The following is a 17,178-nucleotide window of genomic DNA, read 5'->3' on the forward strand; positions in this document are numbered from 1 at the left end:
ATGCGCCGCCTTTCCCTGAGAGTTTCCTACCTCGAGCAGGAGCTCCTCAACACCAAGACCCTGCTCGAGACCCTCCGCAAGGAGCATGCTGACCTGGCCCGAAAAGTCAACAGCAGCCAGTAGGAGGAGACTGTCCCTTGCCCCTTTTTTAAAGACTTCTGGGGGGTGGGAATTGGGAGTTGGGTTTTCTACTTTTTTGGACTTCGTTTTCAGGGACGTTCGTTGAGGTTCGGGGGGGGTGGGTTGGGTCTTCCGGGAGATTTATGTTACTGGATATATAAAAATATACTTTAAACTTTATCTAAGCATACGTGTTTTTTGCTGTTTTTGAGGCTGGTGGGTGGGGGTTTAACACTAGTCCTGAAACTTAAGTGGCATCTTGATTCAAGTTGTGTACGTACTAATGGCCCAAATTTTTACAAAACTAAGTGCCTCTCACAGAGTAAGTGAATTCAATAGTCCTAGGACTAGTGTCAGTCTCTCGTCTCTCCTAATACTTCATTATACTACCTCCCCCCAAACGCTTATCTTACCTGTAATTTGTGTTTGGAAATAGGGCTAGGCACAGGGCTGGCTGCACGCGAAATGGCGATTAAGGTTGACAATCCTGGGCGGATGAAATGTCATCATTGCGGTGGTACTTGTGGTGTTACACAGTGGCAGTTGCAGCATCTGAAAGAAAAGAAAATGAAACCTTGTTTGTCCTTACCGTAGCATTAGAATGGTACGATAGAGAATAAAGCAGGTGACAGTACACTAGAACAGTGCCACAATGTAGCCTAACAAATGGTAAAGTATTTAAAGTATAACTACTACTTGCGTTGAATTTCTTTGACATTGGCTACTATTACAAGAAATAGTACTGAAGGTGAAGGACACAGCAGCGTAATAATTTCATTTGCCACGTCTAGGAGGAGGATGTTCTTGATGACCAATCAAGTTGATGGCGCACATGAAAATCTGCTTTCATTTGCCAATAGTCATGGGTCTGTGTCAAGCTGAGTAAGAATATATCCTCGGATTCCTTCACCAGCCTGTTGCTATGACCTTATCCTCCCCAGCAAGTGTGTGGAATTATTGCTGTCATTTAGTCACACATCAATCAAAACCACACAGCCCGGGGAAAGAGGGTTAGGGTTTGGAAAATGGATGGGAATGGGGGTTTTTGGGAAAGTTTTGTTGAGAGAAGGAAATAAAAGCACAGCATGGACAAACAATAATTGAAGATAAACAAATCTTTGGGTACAAAGCTAACCATGAATCTTTTAAGTGACATAAAGGAAGTGCATGCACTACTGCATGCATGGTTACTGAAAAGTAAGTAGTACTTTCGACAACCGTGAATGAAAGAATGCGACAATACAGGGCTGCAGTAATAATTATGCATTTTCACTTGCCTATCTCTGCACTCAGAGAAACACTTCTTACCTTAAATTAGGTTTAAAAAATAGCAGAAGTAAAACCTATGCAATGGCTGTAGGGATGAATTTAGAAGCAGAGATCAAAGAAATGCAGAGTCACACTCATAGATGTTCACAGCAATAACATTACTTAAAAGATAATTAGAAAAGAACGGATACTGTATCTGTATGTTGTTGTAGTTGTCCTGTTGAATTTGGGAAGTTGTAAGATGCATCCAACCATTCCTCTTATTAGCGGGACTCCTCCATTCCATCTGACGCTCCGTCCATCAATGTTGGTGACCAGAAGACACCCTGTCCACTGCCTGCCGGATGCTGAATTGCGGCTCGCTAATGTGAAGCCTGACTTCATCCTTTTTTTCCCATTGCACAGGCTGAAACCCGGCCTATAATTATTGATGGAAAAACAGGAAGTGATATTAGAACACCACTGACAAATAAATATAAGGTATGTACGCTGTGTAGTGCAAAAAGTCACACTTTGAGTTTCCTAATAGACAGTACAATATTTTTGAAAGTGCCTACTCTGTCTGAGTCTCCTTTTGAAGGATAAATAAGCATGGGCGAATTAATTTAGCGGATCCTTCCCCTCAAGCTAGGTGTACTGTAAACTGTGTTTTAGAACAAAATTAGACCTTCCCAGCAGTGCTCCCAGACCCTTACTAAACCCAGTCGCAAAAATGTAGAAGACCCTAAGAAGACCCCCAATCAGATCTAAAAAAACGAGGCCTAGTAGAAAATGGTGACAAAACGTTCTTTGAAAGTAAAGTAGGCCCAAATCCCCCCTTACCCACCGTGGATTGTATTCAAACCACTTGCAAGCAAGCAAAAGTATCCATACCCATCACCGCTCCAAGACTCGCAAACCCCCCCACAAACAGCCCCCCGCCCAAACACATGCAATACAATACTACTAACCCTAACGAGCCATAAGTTAAGAATAGTGGCAAACGCTTTCTTTAACTAGGCCAAATCCCCCCTTCCCCACCATGGATTTTCTTCAAACCACTTGCAACCAAAATTACACATTCCCACGAGTGCTCTAAGACCCCAGAACTCAGTTGCAAACATCTAGAACACCCCGAAACACAGGCAATCCTGCTGCTAGTGCTAACCCTAACGAGCCCTAAGTTAATGTGCAAAAACGCTTTTCCTCATGGATTTGGTCCAAACCAGTTTTATCCGGTATTAGAGCTTCCCAGCAATGGCCCCAGAGCCGTCAACCCAGGCAAAAACAAGTAGAAGACCCCCAAACAGCCAAAAAGCAAAAGTACAAAAATGGGCACTTTGTCATTTTCTGGGCAATTTCCAAAACCACTCCACGCGCGCTCTGCAGCTAGGCCCTCACTCCCCTCTGCCACCATGGATTTTCTTCAAACCTCTTGCTATCAAAACTATCCATACCCAGCAGTGCTCCCAGACCCCAAAACCCACCCACAAACACCAGGAAGCCCCCCAAACAGGCCCCCGAAAACACTAAATTGACCGAAATGTCATAAAAAGCAAAAACTTTTTCCTCATGGATTTGGTCCAAACCAGTTTTATCCGGTATTAGAGCTTCCCAGCAATGGCCCCAGAGCCATCAACCCAGGAGAAAACAAGTAGAAGACCCCCAAACAGCCAAAAAGCAAAAGTAAAAAAATGGGCACTGTCATTTTCTGGGCAATTTCCAAAATCACTCCGCGCGCGCTCTGCAGCTAGGCCCTAACTCCCCTCTGCCACCATGGATTTTCTTCAAACCTCTTGCTATCAAAACTATCCATACCCAGCAGTGCTCCCAGACCCCGAAACCCACCCACAAACACCAGGAAGCCCCCAAACAGGCCCCCGAAAACGCTAAATTGACCGAAATGTCAGAAAAAGCAAAACTTTTTCCTCATGGATTTGGTCCAAACCAGTTTTATCCGGTATTAGAGCTTCCCAGCAATGCCCCAATACCCGCCAACCCACCCGCAAAAAAGCACAACACCGCCAAACAGGCAAAAAGCAAAAATGGAAAATATCATACTTACAATATGTTTCGGCCTTCTGTCCAAACGCGCTGTGCAGCTAGGTCATAACTCCCATTTTCCACCATGGATTTCCTGAAAAACAAATGCAATCAAAATTAGACTGTGCCAGCAGTGCTCCCAGCCCACAAAACCCACCCACAAACACCCGGAACCCCCCAAACAGCACCTCAAAGACAAGCAAGTCAGCAAAAACGCAAAGAAAAATTCGCCTCCGATTTTGTCCAAACCACTTTTTTCCGGTATTAGACCTTCCCAGCAATGGCCCCAGAGCCGTCAACTCACCCGCAAAGAAGTAGAACACCCCCACAAGTGCAGAGTCTTTCTTCATTGGACGTAATCCAGCCCTCTGCTTTGAGGGAAATAGGAGTCTGGAGGAGGAGGATAGAGGAGCATGTTCTTGTGAACTTGTGAACCTGAGGAATGCAGACTGCGGCACCTTCAAATCAATAAGCAAATAAGTGAAGCCAGTTCTGCTGATGGGCTTGTTTTTGTGATTGGGTGATTACATTTTTTATTTATATTGACTTTGCAAAACAAAGAAAGACATACACACAGGACTAAAAGTGAATAAGGACGAAAAAGAAAGTTATTGATTCATTGGCTCATTTTCAGGGCTCGGTGACAGGGAAGCAGAGTTCGTCCTCATACTCTGCGAATTCAGGCGGGAGTAGGTCACCTAACAGAGAAGAAATTCCCTCATCTAAGTTGGTGTCCTCCTCGTCTTCTTCCGGCGTGTATTCTCGTACTTTGTAATCTGGTGGTATGAGGTGCTGATTCATCTTTATCATTGTTAACCTCTCCACATTTTTTGGCGAGAGGCGGGTCCTTTTGCAAGTTACAATGCCACCAGCAGCACTGAAAACACGTTCAGAAGACACGCTTGCGAGTGGGCAAGACAAGTAATTTATAGCCAGGTTGGTGATCTCTGGCCACAATTCTCTTTTCCCATGCCAATACGCCAATGGGTCATCATGAATATAGACCTCTGTTGGGTCATTCAGATAGTCCTGCACCATCGACTCGGGGTTCTGCACGGTTCCTCCACTTTGCGTACTTTTTGCTGGGACCTTTTCAGAAGCAAACCCAAGCTCAGTTAGCCAATCGTCTTCTTCACACAATGTTGCTGTTGTGTCTGGTGCAGATCATCCGGTTGCTGGTGTCTTTAACGGCTGAGAGGTCACTCCTGCCACAGCCACAGGTGCAGAAGTGAATTATTTGGACTCCGGATGGCCTGCTGATACTGATGTACTGCCTTTTCCTTCAATTTCCTTCCGTTCTCTTTCAAACCTCATGGCTGACAGAGCTAGCCAACGTTTGTACTTTGAAACTTCTGCGTCACCAAAAGCAAACAGTGCTCTCCCTGCCGGTGCCTTTTCGTAGCGTGGATACAGAATAGTAGCACAAATGTAATGCTGTTCTGTGTGGATCTTTTGAAGACGTTTATCGCAAAGTAGGCGCTGTAATAATTTCTCCGCCAAATCAAAAGCTTCTTGCTTTTCTTCATCTTTTTGAAACTTAGAAGACACAGCCTTCAGTTGGTGCTCTAGCATGCGCAACAATGGGATAGCTTTTCCCAAACTACAGTCCTCCTTGCTGACTGCACGCGTGAAGACCTCAAAAGGACGAAGCATGTCTTTCAGGCTTTTAACTAGCTCCCATTGCTCCGCATGTAACCTCAGGTCCTTCACAGCTGTACCCAGTGTAAGGAAATACTGATTGAGTACCGTAAACTGCTCATACAGACGCTCAAGCATGTATAAGGTTGAGTTCCAACGTGTTGCCACCTCGTGGATGAGTGCTTTCACTGGCAGTCGACGTTCATGTAGCAGGCCCCTCAGATACTTCTGGGCCTTAAAAGAATGGCTGAAATGTGTGCACATTCTTTGGCAGGTGGTCAGTAACTCGCACGCTGGACTTTCTTCACTCAAGAATTTTTTAACAACCAGGTTTATACAGTGCGCCAAACACGGCACTCTGAAATAGTTACCCTTATCCATGGCCTTAACTACATTGGCGCCATTATCCGTGGAAACATAACCAATCATGCATTTTTTGGGGGACAGCCATTGAAAGACCTTTGTGTTAAACTCCTGCAAAATGTTTTCTGCTGTATGACTTGACTCCATGCCAAACATGGCTAGTGTTGCATGTTTCCGAGCAGCTTTGAAAACGTTGTCCCTGTCAACACCTGCCCTTAGCTTTGCTGTAACTCCTGAAAAAGAGACCCAGTGGCCAGTGATGCACATGTAAGCAGTGCCTGCGCCACTGGTCCACATGTCTGTTGTCAGATGTATAGTGTGAACAGCACTCTTCTTCGAAGCTGCCCCAATCGCCTCCAGCACATCTGCATGTAGTGCTGGAACCGCAACTCTGGCAAAATAGAACCGGCTAGGAACCTTCCATTTAGAGCAGAGCGTTGCCACTAATTCAAGAAAACCAACCCCTTCCACAAAAGAAAAAGGGAGAAGGTCCAGCGCTAGCATTTTAGCCAGCTTAGTGTTATACAGACGCACCATTGGGTGGTTGCGTTCAAATGGCGCATCTGAAAACAACATGCTTCTAATGGTGGGCTGGACCATTTTTTTACGGGAAGATGATGACTTCTTCGACCCAGTTACGCTCGGTGATGATGACATTTTTCGCATTGGTGTCTCACTCTCTCCCACACTCTTAGTGTGGCGCACAGGGGGTGTGCTGCTGACAGGGGTACTGGGTGTAGGTGAAGAAATGTTTGATGCTTCTTCCTCATCCTCATCATCAGATGAAACATCAAGGGATACAGTTTGTTGACTTCCAATTCGGGCTTCCTTGATCTCCTTTAGGTGTGCAAGCCATTGGACAGTGTGCTGTCTCTTAAGATGACCTCTCTGGCCTCCGGTACCATAGTTGGTACCAAGCTTGCCACGACTAACTGCAAGCTTACAAATGCTACAAATGGCTATGTTTTCCCTTTTTGGGCAAACACTAAAGAAGTCCCAAACTGCGGACCTCAAATGTCTGTGGGGGGCAAAGGTGGCGATACTGCTGGTCATGCTGCTAATGGCAGATGAAGTGGAGGATGTGTGTTGCCGAACTTTACTACGTTGTGCACTTGCATCACCACTAATTGAGGTGGAGGTGGGTGGAGGTCCCTTCTGGCGAGAAAATATGGAAGCGGTAGGTGGTGGTGTACTAGTTAACTGCATTTGTGGTGGTCCCGTTGTCACATCGCCATCATCACGCTCAGCAGCATTTCGGGATAGGGTAAAAATGTCAGTTTGCTGCATGCCCACTGAGGCTGGAGTGACGCCTATGATGACTGCGTCGTCGTCAGGAGAGTCTTCATCAGCAGGAGTATACGCCACTTCTTCTTCAGCATCATCATCACACTCCATAACTCTGAGACTTTCGGGGACCTTCCTTTTACGCTTAGCTACCTTTGTCAGATCATGGTGTGCCTCACTCTCAGACGGCAGTGGTGGTTCCCAATTTGGATCCATATCATCAGAAGGAAGGGGGCTTGAAGAAGATGTAGACACCATCCTTGATCTTTTCCTTGCTAGGGATGTGGAAGACAATGAATGATCAGGAGGAGTGGCTTCCTCAAATGATACCTCGGCTTGAATGTCGATTTCCTGATGTGCCCCTACTTCGGGAGGAACAACTATTGTGGGCACTTGTGCCGCTCCATGCACCTCTGCTTGCGCATCTGCTTGCGCTGCCTCTCCTTCTACATGTGCTTGGGCTTGTACTACTTGCACAGGTGGTTGTTGTTGTGGCTGTGTTTGTTGAACACTCGTCAGATGAGTTACAACAACCTGTGTTGATTGTGGGACATTGCACTTTCTTGCGATGAGCCAACATCACTGGTCGATGGTGATTGAACAACTATACTGGCTGCCTCTAAAGTACTCAAGGGCTTGGACCTAAGTTGGTGTGGTGGTGGTGGCACTGAGCCCAATGGAGCGGGGGTGCTGCTCCTGGCAGCTTGGTCCCCAACAGACACCGCTGCTGCTGCAGGCGTACTTATTTTTTTCCCAAAAAATGTGGCGGTCGTCACACCAGTCTCCTTGGTAAGTGGCGCCACTTGCTTCTTCTGCTCCTTACTGGCAACTTTCTTGCTAGAGGAGCTACGGGGAACTTTTTTTGGGGCCATCTTCTTCAGAGGTCAGAACAGCAGGCCGCAGTTGCACAAGTTGCAGAGTTGTCTTGTCTGTGGCCACACGTGACGTCGCGTGACGTTATGCTGCACACACACCGCTGCAGGACTTCTTCCTGGCACTGGTGGTTCTCATGAGCACCTAAAAGCAATGGAAGACAGAGGAACATCAGTTATACAGCCCAAAAAGTCGAAAAACACACAAAAATCAGCACAATCCCATGCCATCAATGATGTTTAAATTCAAGAAGACACCCCACAGAAAGACTAGGCCCATGCACCACTCACTACCCCTGGGCATAATGGATTCAAGCTAGGCAAAATGGGTGCAGGCCTGACAACACTGGCTGCATTCAAAATGGCCCCTTGCACCCCAAGCACATGGCCAGGGCCTGCCTGTACCAGCACTCAAAATGGTCCCCACCCACATGGCCAGTCCCCATCAACAGTACACCCCAAAAAAACGAAAAACACACAAAAATCACCACAATCCAATGGAATCCATGCCCTCCATGATGCTTACATTAAAGAGACCCCACAGACAGACTCAGTCCATGCACCACTCACTACCCCTGGTCAAAAGGCCCCAACAACAGCCAAAAAATCGAACAAAACAAACAGAAATCAGCCCAATCCCATGCCATCCATGCCCTCCATGATGTTTACATTAAAGACACCCCACAGAAAGACTAGGCCCATGCACCACTGTGTACCCCAGGGCAAAAGGCCCCAACAACAGCCAAAAAATCGAAAAACACACAAAAATCAGCACAATCCCATACCATCCATGCCCTCAATGATGTTTAAATTCAACAAAACAGTTGTATCATGCACCCATAACTAACCCTGGTCCTACTGGATACTGTGGCTACCCGCAATATCTTTTATTTAAGGTTCTGAAAAAGTTCCAAAATTGTAGTTGCAGCAACTGTAATGCCCCAAACAAACTTACTTGTGAAAGTTGATTTCTAATCCAAAAGTGATCCAAAGAAAGTCAAAAAGGCCTCAAATCCAAATATCCAGCAGCATCCACAAAAAGTAATCCTTCCAGGTCAAGATCCACATGAAAGTGACCAGCACATGAAGAAAGCACTGGGAGGAGCCTGCTGGACAGGAACAGGAAAGTTGGAGACTGTGGGGCACTTCCTTCCTCCCACCCCCCCCCCAAAATGGACTCCTTGCAAAAAAAGTGCAGGCAAATGTCAACCTTAGGAGTTATTCTGATGAAATTCATCATTTAGAAGGTTTATGCTGCTTGCTCGTGGATTCTTGTGCAAAATTTCAAATTTTGAAATTTCGCGAGTGCGAGATTGTTGCTGCTCGCCGCATCTACGTGTTCGCAATTGCGAACTCTCGCGATGCGTGCTGTGCAAGGTGGCAAGCCGCGATGACGTAATCGCGGTCGCCAAACTCCTGCGGGATCCCGCAGCAAGATCCAAAATGGCGCAGCACACGCAAAATATGGAAAAAAACAACTCTGCAAACGCTGAATGACGGTAAGTGAATGCCGCGCGCCGCTAAATTGTATCACCAAGCAAAAAAATCCGCTGCGTGCGAATTTGCGGATTTTTCCGTCAAATTCGCGAGAGTTCGCGGATTGCGAATTTGCCAAAAATCCGCAAATTCCGCGAGCGGAACGGATTTTACACCCACGCTTACAAAAAACCTGGCGCTGAGGCTGCACGCGGCACACGCACAGCCGCATGTGTAGTTTGATACGAAGGAACGTGGCCAAAACATCACTGCTTTAGATGTAACTTTGACTAGACTAATTTTATCACAAAAGCTTGGAGGGCTTTACATGAGCCCAGCTGGATTGCACAAGCGCATGATACTTTTTGGAGACCCAAGATGCCAGGCTCGGACCCGCTTTCTAAGCTCGTACGTTGGCAGCTCTAGCCTTAGGCCACAGCTCCTCACACCACTCGGTGCACGTGGGCAGATGCCCAAGCAGTTGCACCACCCGCAAGGATTGGGCCACCACCCGGGGACCTGGATGGGCGCATGGTGTGCCACAGCACTGCTGGGAGGCAGAGGTACGCACGCGGCCCCCTCGATGCAGACCCGGAGGCCCCGTGACCTGAAAAACAGAGGTAAGTTCACCACCTCTTGCCACAGTCTGCCAGTGGTTCTACGAGGGAGACGCCTACTGCACTTGTGTTCCCAAGCAGTCTCCTATCCTAGTACTAGCCAGGCCTGACCCTACCTGGTGCCCTGCGGGAGGACCCGAGCCATTTTGCGCCCCCTTCCATTGGCCGTCTTTTAGATCACCTGTTGACCCCGTATGCCACCCCAGCATTGCCGATTTGCTGTGGTGGTGCACTGCCACACTTGGTGGACTTAGTGCCAATATCGGCAACACACTCCCCATCACACATATAGCAATCTCCTGATGAAATAAACACACATGACACCATTTTCGTGGAGAAAATTGATGCATGTTTATTTGCATAATGAAATATGCCAACATAGTGCGTCAACTTACGGGCGATCCAAGGGAAGGCAGCCTCTCTGCTGCCTGCCCACCCAGAGAGCCAAATTGCACAGTGGCATTAACCAATCAGTGCTTACCAATTTTGGGGAGGGTCTACCCCTTCCCACCTGTGGACCGCCAGTCCACCCAATTACTCACATCCCTTGAGGGGGGCAGAGCATATCCAGGCAGCCCCCGATGCTCAGGATTACAACCGCCCGTAGGACTAACGGGGCCCGTCGCTCCTCCAGGGTCCACATCTAGGCCTTCCTGGGGATATTTGGCCTTTGCACCCTTTTTGTGCTCCTAAAGAGGGTACCCCTATGTACCTTTCAGCCTCTGGATCGCCCCGTAACTCCACCTGGAACACAAAATAACAAGTTAACAGCCTCTCCCACCCTACCCCCTGAATATGCGCTGGATAAGCAGTAGGGACGGAAACGGTGTGAAGGATTGCAGCCAAAGAGATCGCCAGGTGGGCGAGAGAGGTACTTACACCTGGCTCCCTCCCACCAGCACGCTAGAAATGATGTGGGGCGCACCGGACCCAGAGGGGGTCCCTACAGCACTAGACTGTCGCTGTGTACCATTATGTGGCACTAAGGGGGCCGCCCTCTTTTGGGTACCCCCTGCGTGAACTGCGGACAGCCAAAAACGGGAGGGCCCGTTTGATGGCGTGATACCTCAGCGTGAAAATGATCGCTGGATGAGTGGGGGTGGTAGATTTACCTAGCCCCCCGCCCACCGGCGCGCCAAAAATGGATACTAGTAGTGCTGGACCCTGGGAGTCCAAACACTAGACCCGTCGGGTGAGTGCCCAATGTGGCACTAAGGTGGCCGCCCTCCCATAGGGCCCCCCTGACTGGGCCGCGGGCAGCCTCATACTCTCTCTCACAGACACAAACTCTCACCCAAACACACACAACTTTTAAAAGCTTGTTTACTTTTCTTGCACCACCACTTATTCTTCTACTAATAAGACAATAAATCCACCATATTGGTAGCCCCTAAATCAGCCCAAGGCCCATGACCGCCAGCATTCTTCGGGTGGCTCTGCGGCTGTGGCACGTGACCAGCCTTACATTTCTGAAGTTAACTGGAGACATCTGTAGGACTTTGAAGGCTATTCAAGTTGTCAGTCAGGGGGTTGTGTCTGCCAGTGAATTCTTCACCAGAGCAGGTACTCAGCTCAATATTAGATTGTGGCCTTTGGCATTGGCATGGTCGTGTAGGGGCCAACGTGTGCACAACCTCTGTGACTCAACCATGTACATCTGCTGCCAAAAGTGTTTAATTTCCCAGAATTCCCTCTCTATGAAGCGCTATCAGCGGTCCGTGAGCACAAATACAGTTCCCGTCATTGATTGGACGGGGGCGACGGATGAGGGGTGCATTTTGTCAATTATCCATCCCCAGAAAGGATCCCTTCTGCATCAGCCAGAGATAAACACACTTGGCAAAGGAGCTGTGCCAAGGAGAGGGTGCTGATTGGATAGCACGTCGGCGCTGCTTCTGGGCGCTGGGGTGGATTCTCCTGCGGGTGATTGACAGCTGTGGGTTCTGGGAACAGAAAAACAGCACTAGTCACAAAAAATGCATGCCCCCCCCCCCCCCTTCACCCTTACCCCCTCCCCACCCTCCCACCCCCCGCCCGGGCACACATCCTCCAAAAGCAGGCCTTCATTTAACAAAACAGAAGCCGAGTGCCAGAGCATTGTGGGAGCCAATTCCAACCGACTGTAGCTCCAAACACATGCCTTTGAGTAGATAATGTAACTGAAACTGTCGGGAAGTGGCAGATGTAATACTGCACCGTCGGCACGTTATGAATCACAGACTCCCACCCCGTGCCCTCGCATTACAAGGCCGCGTGCTCCAAGCAGGGCTTGGAGTTCAGACTTATAAAGCGCTTTCGACACGACACGTGTCGTCATTGTGGTTGTCACAGCGCACCCAGGATTTGTCGTTTCACAAGCCGACCGCCTCTGTCCTGCAAGGGGAACCTCCAGAGATCCAGGTGCAACTGGGAAAACTGGACCCTCGCCATTACCCATCATGTCGTGCGAACCCTGCGCAAGAGCTTCATATTTAGGGTCTTATTTATGAGCCCTTTGCGCCGCCGATGCGTCACTTTTTGCGATGCTGCAGCGGCATAAAATATGCGCCACACTGCGCCATATTTACAACGTGACGCATCTAAGCAGATGAATCACTTTTAAAGCCCTGCGCTACATCATACATTCGTCAGGTATAATGCATGCAGGGTGGGTGTTCCCCCGCAAAAAAAGCCTCGTAAAAGTGACACAGTGAGATTTCACTATGCCACTTCTAGGACGCCACTGCGTCAAATACTTACGCCTGCTTCACAGCAGGCATAGGTAGTAATGCAGGCCCTTTGAAGTGGCACATTGCTGGAGTTGCGTCTGCTTTCAGACACACCCCAGCAATGCGTCACTTTTGCACCTGCAGGTACGTCTGGAATACTGAGGTATCTCTAAAGCCTTGCGACATGGCGCATCGTACAGTAAATACTACACATCCACGGTGTCGCAAGGAGGGCACACTGATAAGTGTTGCATCGCTGTTTGACCGCAGTGATTCTACAATTTTCATAAATGAGGCCCTTAGTAAGGCCTTCAGCACTCCCACATCGTGACGCTCGTGAGCACATAATCGTAAAGGAAAGCAGTAAATGACGCACCAGCACGCGTTTCAGCCAAGGCTGAGCCAAAAAGGGTAGTTTCGGCCATCTTAGTTTCATAGGAGCACCGGCGGCCGTGGATAAGGTTGTGGCCCTGAGGGCTCCATCATGGTGTCCACGGCAGACCACACTTTGCTTTAGTGTAGGGTGACCAGACGTCCCGGATTTCCCAGATAGTCCCAGTTTTCAAAGGATTGTCCTGGTGTCCTGACGCTTTCCCAAATTATAAACTTATGTCCCGGTTTTTGGGACAAAGGTCAAGTCATCCTGAAAGTAGAACTTGTGGTATGCTCTCGTTAAGTAAACTGTATGTTCCTTTCAGTCAGCGCAGCAGGTCGGCTGCAGCAGATGGGGAGGCAAAGGCATAGCTAACAGTGGCGGCTGCCACCGAGTAGCATAGGTGGGGCATAGGGGGAATAGAAGAAATAAAAATGCTGCTTACTTTGCTTCCTGACTGCCGCCTCGCATGTTCCTCTCCTGTTCCTGCTTGAAGCAGGAAGCACACACAGGCTCCCATAAGCCAATCACAACGCTGCGTTGGTCTGAGCGCCGTGGTTCGCTGCTCAGACTGGTACTGGGAGCCTGTGAATGTTCCTCACCAGGCTGTGCATTGCAGCACGGTGGGGAACATGCAAAGTGCGCATAACTGTTCGGGTGGCCCAAGACAGCCAGCCAAACATTAATGCACCCTGAAGTGCCCCAACCACTCTTGCCCTGCCAGCTGTGACAGCAGCCAAGCCTTGCCCCGCCCTGTAAACCTGCCTGACACCGGAAACAAAAAAAATGCTAATAATATAGTATTATTATCATTTTATTTTTCCTTTTTCCACTGCTCAATATGGAGTGGGACGACGCTCCTCCGCCTTAGAGGAGAAGCCGCCGCTGGTAGCTAATGGTGTGTGTGCATGTGTGTGTGTATGCCCATGCATATGTGATTGTGAGTGTGTGTGAGTGTATATTTACAAGGCTACGTAAACTCAGGACAGGCCAAACATGAAAGTAAGGCGTTAGTCCTACTTTTATGTCTGTCCTGTCCTGGTTTTCCTTTCTCAAAATCTGGTCACCCTACTTTATTGCCACCACCCAGATATTGCCCCTTCCTAGCTGGAGCTGGTGAGTAAGTTGGGCAGTACCGTGTGCTCGGCCCACCCCTCCCCCCATATGGTCTCCTTCTCCTGCGTTCTCACTGGATTACTTCCGGCGGGATTATCGATTTCCGTTTTCCTGGGGTAGTAATATCTACACTGACAGTGTGCTGTTTTAGTTTCCCCAACATTACTTAAGTACTTTTGAGTATATTATTTTTTTCCAATCACCAGTATTATGCTCGACGTCTGCTATCGTCGCGGTCTGTGTACGCTGGGGGCAGCGAATCAAAAGAAGCGGCCTAGACTGCCCCTGGGGTAGACCCTGAAAGCACGTGCTCTACAGGCCTGTGAGCTGCAGGACGAGCCTATGAGATTGTTCTGTTACAGTCCTGTTCCGCACAATGCCGTCACTGACGCAGTGCGCGACGGGAAGAGCAACGTGTAACTAGGAACAGAGGCATGACCAATCACTGTGTGGCTTCAAAATAAAACCTGGCAGAGATTGGCTGCACCCTTGAACAGTCCTGCTCCTGGCGTACCTTGTGAACGACAACTGGTGCTGATAGGCCAACCAAAAGCACAGTGACCAGAGCCAACCCAGGCGCTGCTCTCATGCTGTTTATATTTGCAACCTGAATGAGAGCAGCAGAAGGATTGGATGAGCAGGTGAACCCAGCGCTCCAAATGAGACCGGGGCCTGTGCAGTCTTCCCCCCGCTCCTTAACACAGCACAGTTTCAAGAAGCTTGAAGTACGCATGTCAGACTGGATGAAGCAAGAGACCCGTCCAACCCGACATGCGCACCCCACGTATTATGATTACCCGTGCAGACTGCCAGTTAAGAGGATTAGTCCTGCCCCGCTCGGCTGACACTCGTCAGCACCATGCTGTGCCCAGAGAGAGGAGGGAAAATACAGGTACCTATATATCATACATGTGGCAGGCAGTTCTTAATTTGTAAAATATTAAGTGCCTGGGCTCTGACCAGGATCCTACTGCAGCTTACACCACCCATCGGCCCTGTCATCGCTGCCAAAACAATTGCTAACCATCTCTCTCACATGTGAATGCGACAGTTCAGATTATTCCAGGTCCCTCAAGTTGAAGGAATGGCTGGAGATGCAGGTATTAGCAGTTTTAATGTATATTGTATTCCTAAACAACCGCTGTTCTGCTCATCTCAAAATTAGATGAGCAGCGCCACCATGTGGTAGACTGTTCTAAGTGCGGTGTTGACAAATAGGTGTTGGTGCCTCGCACCAGAAACTAGTTAAGTGTTGGTGCTCAGCACCGGAAAGCACCGGCTCAAATTAAGCACTGGTGGCAGCCCACATGGTGAGAGGGCAATGCCCACTGCGCTATGCCCTAAACGAGGTGCCACCCCTGTTTAGTCCCTCTTTTATTCTTTTAACTCTTTGGCCCTTTTTACTTTCTTTTTTTTCTTCTGTGGTCGTGTCAGGACGCAAGACCTCAATGCAGTCTGAGAAATTTGCAAGATGACATGAGAGTCCCCTACTATCCGGGCATCGATATAAGCTTCTCTGATGCTCATTCTAACAGGGGAGCCGTGGCCTCGAGGTCCTTTGCTTTAGTGACCAGGTTAGAGAATACCATTTGGGGTGTGTTGGACCCGGCCGCATGGCGTGGTCCTACCCCTCCCGCATGGCGGGCCCCGGATGACACCAGCCCTCCTCCGGACCTCGGGCGGCCCCTTCGGCCCGACCCCGCACGCCCCAACACCACCGATCCGGCTGCCATCCCGGATCCCCATCACCAGCCTGGCTCCTGCGTAGGCCTATCACGACCTAAGCACGAGGCCGTGCCCGACTCCATCTTGGGTCCCCCACGTCACGACCACGTGGCCTCGGCCCAGGCCCAGGCCCCAGCGAAGCCCCGACATCGAGGCACCAAGATCCTCCCAGGTGGTCGAGTGGCCACTCTACAGATCCCGGAGGGAGAGGAGTTTCGATGGCCCTCCAGCCGTCCCCGGACGCCTGGTATCGATCGCCCTCCGGCCTCCCTGGGCGCTGGCTCCACCCCCCTGCTGGGTGTCTGGACACCATCATCCCGGCCCCTCTGACCCCCAGGCGAGAGGGTCCGAACATCAAAGGACCTCCAGTCTATATCTGGGCCAGCCCCGAAGTAGGACGTCAGTTGTATCCTGGACTGGAAGCCCTGCTGACCCTGTCACGGCCGACACCAGACGAACTCATCCTTCCTGTAACCCGTCGTCCATCTGAGAGCCTGCTGGCGCTGCCGCGGCCTACCTTGCTGAACCATCTGAGAGCCTGCTGGCGCTGCCGCGGCCTACCTTGCTGAACCATCCGAGAGCCTGCTGGCGCTGCCGCGGCCTACCTTGCTGAACCATCCGAGAGCCTGCTGGCGCTGCCGCGGCCTACCTTGCTGAGCCATCCGAGAGCCTGCTGGCGCTGCCGCGGCCTACCTTGCTGAACCATCTGAGAGCCTGCTGGCGCTGCAGCGGCCTACCTTGCTGAACCATCCTGTAAGCCTGCTGGCACGGCCGCGGCTCGAACCTCTCGGAACCCCCCAGCTCGAGGATTGAGAGCTGTGCGCAGGGTATCCCTTCCTCCCCCCAGAAGCGAGACTGTCCCGCTACCTCGCCCCCCTTTTCGAGACTTTACGGATCCCTCGATCCGCCTGTATATACTGCCCAGAATCCGCAACCCTTATTCCTTATAAAAGCTTGAGAACTTGACCTCCTGTGTGGTGTCCGTTTGTAGTGTTGTGATTACTCTGCTGTACGATCCTAGGAGAGGGCCCTCATCCAGGAGGCCTCTCGGTAACGCTCGGCTACGTCTCGACGGAGAGGTGGACCTAGGGGTGGTCAGTCAGACATCTTCTGCCTCCCTCGGGGTCGCCTTTCTAACATTGGTGGCAAGCGCCGGGATCCGAGCCCACGCAGATCGTACAGAGAGTGATTCACTCACTACCAAGAGAAACCCACAGCGACCATGAGCACAGAATTCCAGAAAGAGAAAATGGAAGACTACAGTCACAAGGAGCTAAAGCAATTCTGCAAAGACCTAGGCATCGCTACCTCTGGCTTAAGCACCAAAGAAGACTTTAAATCGGCCCTACAGGCCTGGGTGGACGCCGGCGAGGCGCCACCTCCGAGTGAAGATAACCCGGGCCCGAACGGACGCCCGGAGGCTGAGGTGAACCCAGCGGGAGGGAGACCCGCAACCCCAAACACGGGCCTCTCCCCCGAAGACGCCCGAGAACGAGAGAGGAACCGGCTCCACGAGTTGGATCTGGCTCGACTCCGCCAAGAAGGAGAAATCCAACTGGCAGAAAGGAAGCTAGCCCTCGAGGAAAAGAAACTCA

Source organism: Lissotriton helveticus, chromosome 3_2, assembly GCF_964261635.1.
Source record: "Lissotriton helveticus chromosome 3_2, aLisHel1.1, whole genome shotgun sequence".
NCBI classification, from domain to species: Eukaryota; Metazoa; Chordata; class Amphibia; order Caudata; family Salamandridae; genus Lissotriton; species Lissotriton helveticus.